Source organism: Thunnus thynnus, chromosome 22 (assembly GCF_963924715.1).
Source record: "Thunnus thynnus chromosome 22, fThuThy2.1, whole genome shotgun sequence".
Lineage (NCBI taxonomy): Eukaryota > Metazoa > Chordata > Actinopteri > Scombriformes > Scombridae > Thunnus > Thunnus thynnus.
Window position 1 is genome coordinate 4726183 of NC_089538.1, and position 14348 is coordinate 4740530.

Here is a 14348-nt window from a genome sequence, read left to right on the forward strand (position 1 = left end):
TGGTTGGCACTCTGCAATGAGCCCGGGCTCCATCAACTAGGGCAGCATATTTCTATTGTTTGGGAGTGTTTCAATCATGATGTAACTTGAGACAGGTGGATCTCCTCTCCTGCATGGCCCATGACATCCTCCAGTTCCTCCAGGAAATGTTGGAGGTGTGCAAGTCTCCCTCAACTTTGAGGGGAATAGTTACAGCGATAAAGGCAGCGATGTTGGACCTCGGAAAATGGCAGAGGGTTATTGCGACCTTATTGCTCAGTTTCTTAAAGGTGCTTGTAGGGTTACTCCCCATTACAGAATGCCACACTTTGTGCCGCGCCCGAACCCTGCATTCCACCCTAAGGTCTGGTCTGAGTCCCATGAGTGAGTCTATTGAGCTGCAGAATTCACAATCTGTTGAAAGGTGCTGTAAATGTTTACATCAGTTCTCAGAAAGATTGCAAATTAGTCATTTTATTGAGTGTGATTTAAGCAATAAGTGTGCCAAAATCTGTTTATTTACTTAGATCTTTAGTGGGTGTTATTGCTGTACTGCACTTTAATGAAATTTTGCTCTTGATAAATAAGGTTCTCCATGTAGACACAACCATCACTGTATTAAAACAAAAATACCCCACTGGTGTGGCATGATCTGAGATGAGCCCTTTATGCAAGATCTCCACAAACATATCACTGAACTGAAACTGTGCTTCATACTAGTTCCTAAATCTAAAGCTTCACTTTTATTTTCCAATCCAGGATTGTCTACTGAAGCAGTTATGTAAGCATAAAAACAGCCAGCATAAAAACAGAAAAATATTTTCTGCTGCAGGGATGCAGGTAATTCTCAGGAGGTCACAAACTCATTCTCATAAATGTAGGTGGTGTTAATCAAATCAGCAAGCCCATGTTAAATATAAACCCACATGAAAAGGTTCTAATTAGCTTTAGAAATAGTTTCCGAGAGACCGCTGAGGTCAGGATGAGCTTCTCTTTCTACACTGAAAATGGCAAAATTAACATTTGCATCATAAGATTCGGTCCAGCTGAGGAGCTGAAAGATATAACCATTAAAAGAAATGTTTTTCTATCTCAGTGTTAAACAGTCAGTTCACTTATGTGTATATATATGTGTCCATATTTGCATTCGTCTTTTTGAAAATATATAATACTAGTATATCTATCTATATTATAATACAATTGTGGGCTGTTAGAGGTATTTAACATGCTATAACCTCCTAAATATGGCCTCCCCCCTCAAAAAAGCTGTAAACAGTCAAACTAAAATTTGAAAAGGGAGACATTTACAACCATGATTTTGAAAAACAGTAGCAGCAGTGTACACAAGATCTCCACTATTTCTATAAGAACTCCATCCACAAAATCTTTGCTATTTCCAGCCTCTCTATTAGAAAATGTCAGAACCTCAGGCTTTAAATCTGTTGTGTGCCAATCTGATGTGTGATATGTGCTCACACAGCCAAATTACAGAAAGTCCTTTTGCTGGTAGTGAGTGAGCCAGGGAGGAAAAAAAGCCAGTTGTCTGATAAGACTGGCTTACAGCAAACTGACACCGGAACAAAGATGTCCCCAGTGCTGTAATAATGGAAAACCAAGACATCTCAAGCCAAGGATAACAGAGCTCATTTTCTGTAATACTGAACCAAAATTTAGGACAAGACAAAATGTAGTCATACAGCCAGTAGATGAAAGTGTTTGTTGTCTGTTATACTGTATACATTTAGTCATAGTGAAAGTGGAAGCATCACTAAAACAAAATAGAGTTGCATGCTCTGAATTAAAAGATAAATCTTTCCCTACATGCATTTGTCAGACTGAGGAGGATATCCAGTCAGTTATGTTTGTGCAGATGTAGCCACCAGAGGGCAATGTGTAAGTGCACAGCTGCCTCCTGGGCAGCTACTGCAGCACATAATCACATGAGACTTTGTGCACTAATCTATTCTATTTGTTATCACTGTAGCCTGCCAGTTTGCCGCTGTGGTTTCCCATCTCACACTGTTAGGGAATTGTACAACAGTGCATCGGGTCAGAGGTTGAGCATGTGTTTCCTTCTCTTCACTCATCTCAAGCCTCCTTGATGAGCTGCTGTCAGAAATAGCTTTGCATGGCGGGGCTGACTAATGATGTTTTTAGGGAAAGTCAGTCCTCCCACCACAGAGAGCTGCACACATAACTGAGGAGGGGTGATTGACAGATTGAGATCATGGAAATTTCAGACAAAAGGTCTTTATGGAAATGTATGCAGAATTAAAACATTACACAGTTGTCAGTCTTCACTCCTTATCATAACAGAGCGAGTATCAAGGCAAGAAGAAAGGAAGCATGAAAAAATGTCATTGTGACTCCCAATAATTCCCGCTATTGTTATGGACTTTGCACAAACACTAACACATATTAAAAAGGCTTACTTCAGACATTCTGAGGTGGTGATATTTGCTGCAGTAACCTCCTACTGATCAAAGATTCATTTTGCAATTTGTCACAACATGCTTCACCTGTCTCTGTGTCAAATTGGCCACATGTCCTGGTTGCCTTTCATGGGCCCATATCGTTACATTAAAAAAAAAAAAATCATCCATCCTCTTGCTTGATTTCTCAACTAACCTACTTCAACAGGAGCATGTCCGAGATAGGACTGTGAAGTGCACGCCAGCAGTGCACAAACAATTACACAGCACAAGGCCGCCACAAAACCTGACTGTTTTGTGGCACCCGATAAGAGAGCCCTGAATAAATGTGCCTGCATGCATGAAAGACTTGAGAGGGAGAAGTGTTTGCAGGGTAAATATTGCAGTTGGCCTTCGTGCATGTGTACAGAACAATTACATGCTTCATTGTTGTGACAAAAACGGGCCGAGACAGCAGATATTTGCTGCTAATTTAGCTTGAGAAGTCCCCAACGGTGGGGGATAAATCTCATTGGATACTGTATGTCAGCAGTTACACTCTCCTGCAGGCTGCTGGCTGTAAAAGGCACAAGAAGCTCAAATGTAACTCTGCAAGCTGACGGATAAAAATAACTCAGCCGTACTGGACACAAGGTTTGGTCTAAGCACTGTAATGTGGATCCATTGTGGATGATCAGATCTTTAGGTTAATTTAATAATGGATGTGAGTTTGACTTCTAATGTATTTCTCTACATTGTATTGGCTTCAGCCAATTCAGGAACAGCAGCACAAGGTATTCTAACTACTCATAAGTTATCTCTGCTGTAATTGACGATGACATGAGACTGTCTATAAATCAAGCTGTCGCTTTGTCTTGCCAAGATATAATTTTTCTCACACTCATCTTTTTATGACAAAGTATCCATCAGTAGAGCACAGTTAGACAGACTTTCTTTAATCGCAGATGTGTGTCAAGAAAGGTCAGATGACAAATGCATTCAGAGAAATCACAATATCCTTACTTGATTTTAATCAGAGGGGTCAATCACCAGCCCATCTTCACACGCGGTGCAAAATTAGCAGAATGAAACATGAAATATAAGAGTGACCCATACTGGATTTTGAGGCAGATAAAGATCTATTAGTTGACTTTTTTCATCAAAGACACATAAAGACACAGGATTTAAAATGTACATACATTTACTTAATGTACTGCTAATTAGATAAAATAGATTTTATCTATTTTAAGATAGAATTTTACAATTGAAAAATCACTGTTCTCTATGGAATGGTGACACTGTTTCTAAATGACCTCAAATACTGATGATGACTATATTCAAAAGGCTCCAGAACAGCTACTAAATGGACTTCTTTACTATAAACATATCTTTGGCATTTCTGCACTGCAACACTCTTGTTAGGGTGCCTGGGATAAGCTGGTGTATTGGTCAGGGTTTAATTTGAAGCAGATATTTGGCTTCAGTACTACAAAGCAGAATAAGTTAAATAAAACATTGATCTGTCAGAAAATCAAAGGGCAGAAAAGACAGATGGTGGTAGAAGGTGATAGTAAAGGAGAAAAAGAGAATAAACTGACTGAGATTTGTTCCTCCAATACCATGAAGAACAAAACTGAGCCTAAAGATGAGGAATATGATGATATCATCACCGCCAGCAGGCTGTGCTACTGCAGAGGGCTGATGGTGCAGTTCATTTTTCTCCCTGAGACTTTGTCCCGGGGGATTTGAGAGTCCATGTCCTGATTCATGACCAGCGGTGGTGCAATTGAACATCTTAAAAGGAACCAGGGGTATACAGTACAGCGTAAGCTTTAATAAATGGTGCTCTTAAGAGCCATTCATAGCCTGTCCTGAGCACAGGGAAATGATGACGGATTGGTTTTTGTTGCTGTGCCTCATTTCTTATCCAAATGAAATCCGGGAAGTCCATTCATCCCGCTTAGAAGATAATAAATTGGTTGAGTTGTTGGCTGTATATAGACCTCATGAGTTGACCCACCTCCGTGCTTAATGTGTGCTGGTTTCCTTTATTGTCCCTCTCCACCTCCTCCTTCTCATTGTTGTTCTGGCTTTTTAAGTTCACTTTTTTCATCAATCAGTGTAGAATAGTTTACAACAGTATAGTTTTATCATTCACATAAATGAATGCATAAATACAAGTAAAGCTAAATAAATAAGCTACCACAGCCAACACTACTCTATCTCACTTACATGACTTGTACTTAAAATATTGATCACAGGAGTATTGGTTTTATGACTTCTACTAGTATCATTCATCCATTTTTCCACTGTTTTAGGGAGGTGGATCCTATCCCAGCTTGCATTTGGCAAGCCTGCTAGTGTCAATGTAAGCACTTGCGGTACTTAAAAGATGCACCATGACCAGTATTCCTATTCTAAAAATGTGACTTTAAAATCTTAATTATAAGTTGCAACAGAGACACAGATTCATCCTTTGTTTGAGCATTACTAATGTCTGGCTTGGCCAAGCTATATTTTTAAAGGAATACTCCACTGAAAACTTCACCTTTTTTAAAGGTGCTCACTGATTTGCAGCACTGCCCTCAACAGCCACATGCAACAAGGGATATTAAAGTGAAATTTCTATAATGTCATGGTGTATGTAATCTTATTGCCCAACCCTAATTGGTAGCTCGCTCATTTAACCAGCTTTAGAACAGTTAAATGGACTTCAATGGATTGGCAGAAGGGAGGGTTTTAATATCATAATACATACATCCAAGGTAGAGTTAAATTGTTTTTCTATATCCACCCTAGCTAGCATTGCCCTAGCTGTCAGAAAGAATGTTGTAGGTTGTAAATCTTTTGCTTATCCTTTTCTCTTCCTTTATAACAGTTGCTATACTAAGTCTTCTAGGCCAATCTAGGTTCAAAACATATTTATTTTCATTATATTTTAATTGGTCTGACCTTTTTTTTTTAAAAAAAAAAAAAAAAAAAGTGGCAATCACAATCTAATAGATTATCACTGAACTCTTCAACTCATACCCTCAACTCTAAGGAGCATTGTAGCATTTTTCAGCTCATTGTTTTAAGTTTTACGGTCTACAACTTTATTGCTTTGGTTCACTCTCACTGCTCTCATTAGTGTAGTTTTCAGCTACAACAGGCAGCTCTTTTCAGTGAAACAGCTCTGATAAACTCAATAGACAAAGTTAGCTATTAGCTGGTGAACATAGTGGAACATTTAGCAGTTAAGGAGCCAGATATTTCCCTCAGGAGTTGGTGGAGACAGAAAAAATATTGGTGGCCAGAAACATGACTCCATATAAATGATAATGTAGCTCAATATCTGCAAAATGTGTGAATAAGCAACTGTTTGCTATAGGAATGCAAATTTTAAGCAATTTATTTAATCGATAGTCGGCCATGCTAACAGTCGATTATTATATCCATTATAAAACCATGTTAACCACTGACATGACCTATGTTCAACACAATATCAGAGTAGGCTACATTAGTAATTCGTTCAAAGAACAGATAAAATAAACACCAAGTTACTTGAATGATGAAGTAAATAACTCAAAATATCGACTTAATTTAAAATTATGGAGTTCTCACTCTAGTCTGTCGCTGTCTATTCAGCAACTGGCCAGACAAAAAGTATTAAACACAGCAAAGGGTTGAACAACTTCCAGCTTCATTAGATGACATAATTAGATCAGACTAGATGTGTTGGACATATCAAAATTCAAATCAAAAAGTCATAGTCAATGAAGTGAAATATAAACGAGCCTGTAATCATACTACAGAATAAGAAGATGTAGAAACACTAGAAATAATTTCCACATATTAAAAGTAGGTTAAGGCTTAAAATACATGTAGGAATTACTATATATGACTTCAGTATAGAGTGAGTATTTTTTGATATTTAGTTGGATGATGAAGAAACCATTCTGAATATGTCACATAAAAAGACTTAAAAGTAATGCCAGACTGTTTCTGCTACCAAAGCAAAGAGAGGAAAAGTAGTTAATAACTGATGAGGTCTATCTGACCCAAATGTTGCATTTATAATCATGGGAGCCAATTAACAGTGTGTGGATTATTTTTCTATTAAAAGACAATCTTTTGTTTTTATTTCCAATTATCATCACATAGTTGTCTCATGTTATTCTGAGCTGCAGTGCTGGAATCAGAGTGTAAAATCATCCACACTGTCAGCTGTCACTCTGGGGATAAAATAAACTTTGCACAATTAAAATGCAGTTAAAATCATCATTATTGTTTAGCAAACAGTCTCTCCGTTTGTTAGAAGCTCTGTTTTAAAACCAGAGTGGAAATAGAAAGCCTGGAACAATAAAACGTCTCCACTGACCTATAAAAATATATATTGCTCTTTTTTACTTGTCACTTTATTGTAATTCAGGACTGCTGACATGTCGGGTTCTTGGGAATGGTGGTTCTTTTTTTTCCAGTGAACTGATTGGACACTGGTTGGAGTGTTGACAGGTTGTGATCCAATCCACTGAAGTTAACCTGCTCCGGAGCACTTTGGCTGTTCAGCATAAGTTACCATGGTGATGTACCCTGGTAAGAAGTAAACCACTCTCGTAGTACTGAAAACCCAGAGTTAAACCTGAAGTTACATCGCTGACCCAACATCCTATTCAGTGCATGCCTCAGATCACAAAGCGTTAACAACACGGAAGTAACTTAGCCAATCAGAATACAGGTCCGCAGCACCGTTGGCCGGCTAGACAGCATGCGCTAGTCAGACGCTGGGTGACGCTGTGTGAAGGGGATATACGGCTAAATGGTAAAAATGTAAGTTAACTCAGATAAAACAGTAAAAACACCATATAATGTTGTCAAAGCAGAACAGTAACAGCCTGTACTTTTTTGTAAGCTTGTAGACGTGTGTGTGAGAGAGGCCCGGGTCAATGAAGCCTGCCGAGTGACAGAGAGGAAATCCCGAATTGGTGAGTCGTAGTAAAAGTAAATAATAAAATGCTGCGCCACACGATGCTAGGCTAAGCTAGTTAGTTCAAGCGAATGGGCCTAGAGCTAACAAAATTAGCATTGAGTGCTGAACAGTGCAATTAGCCGACAGTAGAGCTCAACTAAAGTAAAACTGTTTGACAACTCAACTGGAAAAAATATGAAAACGTGACATGTAGACTGTTTAATTGGTCAATGTTTTCTGTGGCTGATAAAGCTACTGAACTGTTGAATACCGAAGCAACATATTAAATTATGTTTTGTCGGGTATTTTATTTAATTGGTAAAGTGAATTTGATAAAAAAAAAAAAAAAAGAACAGAAGACATAAGAATATAGTGTGTAAATTTCGCACTTAATTTTACTCAGAAATGTATTTACTGTAAAGGTTATTTAAAATGTGTTGCTCGTACAATTTACATTATATGTATATATTTTGTTGTAGTTTTAGGAATTAACCATTCCTGACAAATCAGAATGGCAATTGATTAATTAGACATTCAATGACTGCAGGTCAGGTTTTTTGAGTTGATTTGAAGTTGATGGCGAGCCAAACCAGACGAGACGTTGGACTGAAGATCCCTGAATCGAAGAGCCCGGAGCTGAGAACTGCCAACCTTACCTCTCTCCTGCCACGGTAAACATCATAAGCTGCACCACTCTTACACTCAACTCCCAGCACCACTTGCACAACTCTGAACCCCAGACTCTGACTTTACCTTTTTTGCCTTGACTTGGAAAAGACACTTACCTTCTTCATTCTTCTTCAAATATATTCCCTGTGCCTGTGGAAGGAATGAGTCATAACCATCAGTTGTTTATGTGAGTGGACTGAGTATCCATATTATTGATATGGTGTATTATTGTGTGTTTGTTACAGTGATTTTGTTATTGCTGGTGCAATGAATAGCGAACCATTGTAAGGTTGAAGTGAGTTGTGAAGTGATAATATTGAACCAGGAATTGTTTTAATATTGTTACCTTTCCAATGTTGGATCCAAATATTGAGAATTGAGATTACCTACATTAGTGCGCACACAGTCAAAAAGAAAAGTAGTTGAGAAGAACTCAGTGGTTCAAAACCAAAGAAAAAGTGACAAAAGAAGTAATTTGTTGCTGAATTGAAACTAAAGTAAATTTGTTGAGTCGAACCATATAGTGAACCCATGGTCAATTAATTTAGTTTATGTTTAAAAATGCAAGGTACCAGTTAATATCTCCTTGTTGTATGTGGTCACTGAATATTGCAAATAGCTTTTTTCTGCCTCCTGTTTGAATCTGGTATCCTCTGAGTCTGGTCCAAAATAATTGTAATCCTTACTAACTAGTAGTGTTAGGAGCCATATGCTACACAGAGTTTGTGTTGATGCAAGTCAACAACTACCATGGCTTGAGGCTGGAGCCAATGTGGAAGTACCGTGAAGTGCCACTGACGGCTGCTAGATGCTCTAACTGACTCTCATTTAAAAAGCCTCAACTTCTTTCTAGAAATACTAAGTCACTCTTTTTTTCAACGAGTCATTATTGTCTCGATTCTCTAAATTCAGGCCCTCCAATAAGTGTGCTGATGGTCATTTTGGAAATTATTGCTCCGTTAATAAGATTTGAAGACATATAGTAGCTTTGATGTGTGCCGTGTGGGCGTTGATTGACAGCTGTGATTGACAGTTGGCTCACCTGCTGCTCTCCCTGGCTCACACTGAGTCGGAGAGCAATATTGCAATATTTCTGTAAGTTTAATGTTACATGTTAATGATACCTGCCCTGTTAGCACAATTAAGTTAAAGTAGCTAACATTAGCCAGGGCTGCCAAGTTTTGACTTCAGCTTGGAGTGACATTTGTGATTTGTGCATCCACTGCAGTCTGCTGATGTAGGAAGGAGATTTCTCCGAGTGGCCATTCCCAAGGTTTCCATTATTGTAATGAAGATTTTATAGTCATTTTACCTCTCACTGAGGATGTAGGTGTCATTATTTATCATTTACAGTTATTGTTTCATCATGTCTCACTCTGAGACTGTAACTGATGAGTGCAATGTGACAGCAGACTGGAGATATTGCTCTTTAGACAGTTAATAACTACTAAAGCTTGGAACTGTGTTATGTGTCTATGTTAGCATCCAATAGCTGGCTTTATGTAACAGTGATTGAAAAGTAGAAGTAATAGATTCCTCTGAGTTTAATTATGTTTGTTCTGTTAATAGCTCTAATAAAGGTTCTCTGTCGCGTTGGTGATAACTTTGCAGTAGCCAGGTGGAGGAGTTTGACAATTATATATTCAGGAATAACTTGCAATTAGAAGGATGTTGATGCTGAAATCCAAGCAGATTTTTATGAAGCAGCTTTCACGCCTTCATATTTTGTAGCATGTGAATCTTGAGTGTTTACATCTGAGGGTGATGATAAAATGTTTGAGTAAATTAGATCTCAAGAGACTCAGAGTGAGATCCTATGTGATGTTATCATTATGCTCATTTGCATATGTGACAGACAGGGGCCAAATGAAAGACAAAGGGGTTTATGCTTGTAAGGGTAAATGTCCATGCAGAGCAGAATAATTTCACTTTGGTTGGACTAAAGCATATTTGGAAAACTTGAACAATGCCGTTGATCTGAATGTCAGCTAACATCACGAGAGGGTTCTGGGAGGCTCAGACCCCATCCTGGGAATGGATTTGTTACACATTCAGAATGTATAATGAGCCTTTACAATTAACATATCCAGTGAGACACAGATCTGAACAACTAATGGTTTATGAACTGTGACGCTAAGAGGTGTTGTAGATAGAGGCGTTTTCTGACATTTATTGGACAATTTGATAAAACTGACAGTGAGTTTATAAGGAAAAGACGTCTTGTAGTTTTATCTGTCACCTATAAATATGTCTGAATATATTCACCTTTCTAAAAATGTCACTATATTTGTAATGCTTAAGCTTTGGCTGTACTTGGATGTAAACTGAAACCACATTATATAAATGTAAATGATTAAAATCTAATTATTTAATATTAATGTAATTTAAATAAGTTTAGTAAAATGCAGAATTAAGGTACAAAAAAACTGAATTAACAAAAATCCTTGTACTTATGAATATATCAATAGGATTTTAAGATTAAACATTATGTAAGCAATGCTTCTAAGCATCAGTTATTATTATTACTAATTAATGTTTTCTCTTAACAATGGTAAGTGCCATTTATAGAATACATTGCCAAATTTAATGATTTTAAGCATCCACTTAAAACCCTTTATTTTCCAGACTTACTTTTTTGAGTATTGAATATTTGAGTATTGTTTTGGTAGCAGAAACAAAAGCAGATGTGGTATCGGCAATTAGCATCAGAATATTTCAAATGATATAGCCTTACCCAGAACGCTTTATCGGCACTTAAAGACTTTCAGAAAATAAAAAAATATTACTTGATCCAAGTTTGTTGTCAGAATCAAACAGAAAACCATAAAAATGTCCCTTTTTCATTTTGGTGAACCAACTCCCACAAGCAGGGGAACCACAGAGACATATGCAAGCACTGACTGAATACTCCAGTGCGGTTTTATTAAGTTGCATAAAAAACATCTCAGTAATAGACTTGTAGTTGATTTTATTTGAAACCCCATTTTTCTGTCTTTACATAACTGATACTTTATATCATAAGTGCATGTTTTTAAATGCTGGATGACAGTAAGTTAACAGACAGCAGTAAGTACGAGAAATGATCTCGTCTGAAAATACCGATTTGTAAGAAGATCAAATATGGTAATTGTCACTGTGGCATAAATCAGCATAGTTCTGCTTATATATACAGTATCTGCATTAAGCTAATCTCAGCCGATATATTGGCCTGGTTAATGTATAGGTCTAGTTCTAGTTCTGCTACATTTTCATTATTGTCAATCACTTTTATGGTTTCATTTTATCTTTTGATACGGTATGGAGAACCTGCAGGATGATAGCAACCACCCAAAAAAAAAAGATGCAACTTCTTTTAAGGTGCCTTTGAATCATAGCCTTCCTGTTAGTGATAATAGAAATGCAGTTTTCCAGGTGAGAACTATAAAGCGGTTTTCAAAGCAGACGTTTAAAAAAAAAAAAAAAAATCTAGAATTACATCGACTGGACTTACAAAATGAATTGTGTCATGGTTATCATTCAGGCTCATTTTAATTTCACTGATGCTCAGAGAATATCATCTGATGAAACTATCAGTTCATTTTTGTGCCAGTAAATTGCAACGGTCAACAGCCCCTTCAATGAAATAGTGAGACAGGACACTTGCCTGGCTGCAAACAGACCTCTAACTCAGACTTGTGAGCAATATGAAATGCTCTGATAAACAATCGCACACTGAGAAAGCAGAGCAGCAGTGATATTTCTCAATTTTAAGGTGTAATTCAATATGGCATGCCAGAACGTGGCCTTATCCAGTCCTATTCAGCTTTTAGATTTCATCATTCCCTTCTGCTCATGTTACTGATACATTTTCATTTTATTCACTCGTGTTCTTTTATTGTGGCCATCTTGGAAAATATTGAAATGTTAGCTGAAGCCATTACATCTTCCTGTGTCTTCAGTGATGTGTGTGGGTTAGTCACAAGAGCACACATACTAAAGTGTACATGAAAACACACGAGTTCTTCTCATGCCCACACACACACACACACACACACACACACACACACACACACACACACACACACACACACACACAGACAGACAGACAACACACAGCACATCCAGAAATACATAACCATATACTGGTCTCACATGGATGCATATAATGTGCTCACACTCATTCAGACATGTGTTTACACACTGCAGGTGTTCACACTTATTGTACAGCGCGTATGCACACAAACCCATTAACACACTTGCATTTGTGCACAGCTACAGTAACACAATCAGATGCAGAAACGTACAGACACACACACACACACACACACAGGGGCATCGTGCATTCAATTTTCTGGCAGGTGGCACAGTTTCACAATACATATATTAATTTTCACACCAAACCGAGTTGTTACCAGTAATTATCAGCTTTGGCTTTTATGTTTATGATCAAACCGCCGCCCCACCAGGGCACAACTATAACTGAATGACACTCATTGACGCTATAGAACCAATCAATATAGATCCAACAATAACTTCGGGTAAAAACCCTGCATCATGTACATACAATTTAATGGTGTGGAGAAAATATATTTGTCAGTTTAAGCAAGTAAAGAAGTAAACAAAAAAGCATATGTAAATAAGAATAAGCAGTAAGTAGAAAAGTAATTAAAAGTAAGCATAAGTAAGTATAAATGAGTGAAGCAGTGATAAGGCGGCTTCCCACTATGACAAAGACAGCCACCAGTTAGTCCAACTGGCGGTGAAATGTCACTGTTGGGTAGATTTGGTTTATCAAAGACACTAGCAAAACAACACAGTACATAAAATAATCACAGCAAAAAACGTCAGATAGGTTGGACCACTGTGTTTAACTATGGCCTTGCTCACACTAATATGGATATTTTGCAAAATGAACATTTTCCTCTACGTTTGGCCTCTCATCCACACACAAACAGTCAGTAACACAGAGATTTCTTAAAACGCCTTCTAAAGTGCAGATTTTAAAAACTCTGTTTTCTGTGTATCAGTGTGGACATGTAAAACATGTAAAGTATATGACAATATATATATATATAATATGACATGTAAAGTGTTTGGGACACAATGTGCATTAACATCTTCTTTCTCAGCCGGGCGGGTCTGCGGTACAAAGCTAAATCACTTCCCAAAAAGCTCTTCACCCGTTCACACACACACACACACACACACACACACACACACTCATTAGCCCAGTGAGAGTGCATCGGTGGTAATGAGTGGATCCTGGTTGCATGATAGAGCTGAAGTGTCTTTGGAGGCGGTGAGGTCAGCCGGATGCCGCTTCAATGCCACGGCAGTTTAATTAAAGCATTCTATAATGGAAGCCTATCTGGAATAGACCTTAATGAGCACCTAGTCATTCTATGTGTCCTTAATTTGTTCCACATAACTGAGGCCATGAATAATCTCAAACTGTGAATGATTATCTAAGGCCGGTGGGGGTCAGGGTCGGGTGTGGAGGGGGATTATTGGTGAAGTGTGTTTTTGGGAGTCGTTTTAGCTTTGTTCAGTCACCACGGTGCTCAGAGCTGATGGGGCGAGCTCAGCTTTGAGGTGTGGACAATGCAGTTTTTGCGAGCCTAGACGTTGACTTTCAATTCCCAAACACATGCACACAAGCATAAGGATGATGGTTGCCATGGTAACTGGGCAAAAATAGTAGGGGAGGGATGGCGGAGGGTGCGCACGTACACACACTCATCAACACACAAACCCTCTCAGAAGCTGAGTGATTTTGCAATCTCGCTGCACGTTTGTCTCCTCCCTCCCTGACATCTCTCCATCTTTTGTTCCTCACCTCTCTCTCCCTTTCACTCACTCCGATCGCATTCTCTCTTTCGTGCACACACACACACACACTCTCTCTCTCTCTCTCTGCGAGTGTGTACTGTATGTGTGTCAGATGGTGTAATCTGCTGACAGCCAGATTGATAGGTAAGTGTGGTGTGTTTGTATGGCTTCATTCCAGCAGCGGAGGTTTGGAGGCACCTACCTGTTCATCCATCATCCTCCTCTCTGCCCCGCAGTCTAGATTTTTCAATGCAGTGACAACCACTTTCTCATACACACACGTGCACACACACTGATGTTTGTGCCCCTATATATTACACGCACATGCATGGGCAAACCCGTACCGCCTACTGTATAAAAATACACTCTTGTGCCTGCACACACTTAGTCACATATGCATGCATGGACACTCATGCGTTCACGCTGACACAAGCACACTCATACATACAGACAAAAAGACAAACTTCAATGAGCAGCCACACACACACACACACACACACACACACACACACACACACATCCTCACTGTATAA

General features: G+C 38.5%; 1 long non-coding RNA gene across 6 annotated transcripts in view; it reads left to right on the plus strand.

The window, feature by feature from the left end:
- Nucleotides 1-7072: 7072 nt before the first annotated feature.
- The window catches only part of LOC137174107 (uncharacterized), a 29578-nt gene continuing 22302 nt past the window's right edge, over nt 7073-14348 (plus strand). For 4 of the 6 annotated variants that reach the window (XR_010925276.1, XR_010925277.1, XR_010925279.1 and 1 more), the window contains exons 1-3: nt 7091-7199; nt 7282-7354; nt 7886-8009. This is a non-coding gene — a long non-coding RNA (uncharacterized lncRNA). Of the gene's footprint in view, nt 7200-7281; nt 7355-7885; nt 8010-14348 lie in introns of all 6 variants that reach the window. The other 2 variants (XR_010925280.1, XR_010925278.1) reach the window with 2 other exon arrangements.